At 43.9% G+C, this 2813-nt stretch overlaps 1 pseudogene; it reads right to left on the bottom strand.

Moving 5' to 3' along the window:
- Window positions 1-571: 571 nt before the first annotated feature.
- On the bottom strand, window positions 572-1796 carry LOC118622427 (annotated as a pseudogene).
- Between the last annotated feature and the right edge of the window lie 1017 nt (window positions 1797-2813).

The raw sequence follows: 2813 nt of genomic DNA, 5'->3' as shown, positions 1-2813 counted from the left end.
AGCAATTCCATAGCAAATTGACATTAAAAAAAAAATCCCCATTTTATTGACCTTGCTGATTCTATTGTTGTGTGTTGCAAGAACAGTCTCAACGTTTGGTGGAGACAGGGGGATGGACACAGAGGAAAACCATAGAATTTACTGAGAGTACCTAATACCGCTGGAAAAACTCTTAACTTTCTTTTCTAATTTTAATGAAGAGCAAATTGGGAACCAAAGGTGAAATGACTTATGCAAGGTCATTCATAATACATTCTAATCTATCCCTCATGACACTGTAAACCCCACGATGTTGTTTTTAAAATGGCATCTGTCTTGGGGTATAATGTCTTTCTACCGAATAGATGAACTAGAAATCTTTGTTTTCAGCATTGATGGCCTCCATAGCTGTACACTCGTTGATCTAAGAGTCTTCTAGATATATCCATTTCGTCATAAACAATATTTTAAATGCACCACACAATCTGTAGTTTTATTTTCACATTCTTAATGTGTCTTCCTTGCCCGCTGTTCTCTTTCCCCTTCCCCCGCTGTCTTTGGTGAAGTCCACGTTCACGCACATCCTCGGGAGTCATCCGTAGGATCTCCTTTTCTGGAGAACACATCCTACTCTAATGCAAGAGATAATGAAGAGCTCAGCTCCATTCATTCAGATCCTAAATGACATTTTCAAATGTTCTCTTCCTCAAATATCCATGCCACCATCATACTGTCCAATTCATTGAAATAGTGTCTGTTCATGGCAAACAGTCTTTGAGCCATTGGAGGTGACTTTATTGGTGCTGCAGTTTCTGCTGGTCCTCTTAGCTCATAAAGCAGAATAAGACCCTATTTAAAGTGCAGCTCCCAGCTGAATCCTCCCTGTTCCATAGGCAACAAGTGGTGGGTGAGTGTATCTGCTCTGATGATAACAGTCCATGGCAACTGGGGCCTGTGGTCCTCCTGGATGACAGCTAAGCTAGCAAGGGCTGCAACCACATCACACTCACTTCACAGTGGCTGCCAGGAATTCTGTAGCATGGGCTGCTCCAATCATCCTTCCTGGAATCAATCCTTAAGCTCTGTATTTCTTATTACTTCAATATTTTCAGCGAGGTGTTTTTGGAATAGTTATCTAGCTCTTATTGAAGTCACTATCTTTTTCCACGGAGATGATTTTATGAAGATGTGCTGGTGTGTGGTCTATGATTCTGTACACTGTCCTAAGCAACACAGACAAACCTTTGTCAATGAGCTACCACCCAAAAGACCCTAACACTTCTCAATACCTAAACTATGTCATGAGCTGTGCTTGTTTACAGGAACTGAAACGGATTCCTGAGCACAGAAACCAAGGTTCCAATCACAAAAACCGAGGCGGCAATAGGGCATCATGTATAAATAATCCTGCATAAAAGAGCTGAGTGCAACCAGAGAATGACTACACATGCCTAAAAGAACTCAATCATCCCACCCCACAGCCTAAAAACACAGAATGTTCCTTCCCAGTTGGGAGCATGAACTCACCCTCCTCCAGTCCTTGATCAAAGAATGAAGTTTCTGCTCTGCTTTACTGAACTGAAGTCTCCTTCGATTGGTGAGAACAACACTGGGCAGAAGGACTTTGGTTTGGGTCCCTGACCCAGAAGGGTCAGTAAGGGCTTCACTGTAGAAACAAATAATACTAGCGACTGACAGATTAGTCCAGTAAAACTTTACATGCTACATACCTTGTGTCTGGCAAATCTCTATGGTTATCAATAGCATATTAAAGGCATGTTTTTGTCCAAGTCTCTCAGTTCCTGAACATTTTCATTAAAAAATCATATCCAATTCAGAAAAGAATTTCCCATTGCCTTTTTCTGGATCTTCACTATGGTTATCTATCCATCACAGTTTTGTTTGCTTTGAATTGTGACTCAAATACTGGACTTGGAGCTTCAGTGAAATGGGTAGAATTTGGGGGGGGGGGAGGGGACATGGTCATGGGGTCCAGACCCTTTAAGGAGCAAATTCTTAAACAACTCAGTCATTCTACTGAAGCTGAAATAAACACAAAGCAAAATGGTCTACGTCACGATGTGAAAAGCCACCCATAACAGCAATGACAAATGGTGACACTTCTCTTAGAGACTTGACGTAGCTAAAAGGCGGCTTCAGTTTCTTGGAACAGCAGTTGCTGGATCCAGAAACTGGTGCAGGAGGCTGTGTGTGTACAAGTGAGAAACCCCAGGGATGCAGCCTAAGGGGCCCCACACTTATGTGGGCTTTACCTTCAGCAACCCCATCAGGTCCTCACAGTGAAGATTCCAGAAAGATTCCCTGGTGATTTCCAACACCAGCTGCCCAGGATCTCAGCCTTTCAGGACTCAGGCCTTGGCACCGTCCCTCCACCCCCAGCCTGGGCCCCAGTCACTTTAACTGCAGGCGGTAGAACTGCCCTAGGGAGCTGGGGGAACTGGGCCCAGGGGCCCAGCCGCCCAATATAAGCAGGCAGGAGGCATGGTGGTGTCCAGAGGCTCACCCAGGCCTCTGAGGCCTCGTGATCTCCCTCCCCCCATCTCTCCTTCCTCCCTCCCTCCCTCCCTCTCTCTCTCTCTCTCTCTTTCTTTCTTTCTTCCTTTCTTTCTTTCTTTCTTTCTTCTTCTTCTACTTTATTTTTCTTCCCCCAAAGACATTAGCAATGAGGCTCTTAAAACTAAACTGGAATTAAGAGCCTGTCTTGGGGAATAGCAAGGAAGGCATTTGAAAGATTCCATGCCTCTTTTGAAAGTGAACCAAGGCATATTTGAAATAGAAAAGATAGGGCCAAATTCTCAGAGAAAGCAAGAAGA

The sequence above is a fragment of the Molossus molossus genome, unplaced genomic scaffold, assembly GCF_014108415.1.
Source record: "Molossus molossus isolate mMolMol1 unplaced genomic scaffold, mMolMol1.p scaffold_m16_p_9, whole genome shotgun sequence".
NCBI classification, from domain to species: Eukaryota; Metazoa; Chordata; class Mammalia; order Chiroptera; family Molossidae; genus Molossus; species Molossus molossus.
This window is presented reverse-complemented; position numbering and strand designations above follow the sequence as displayed.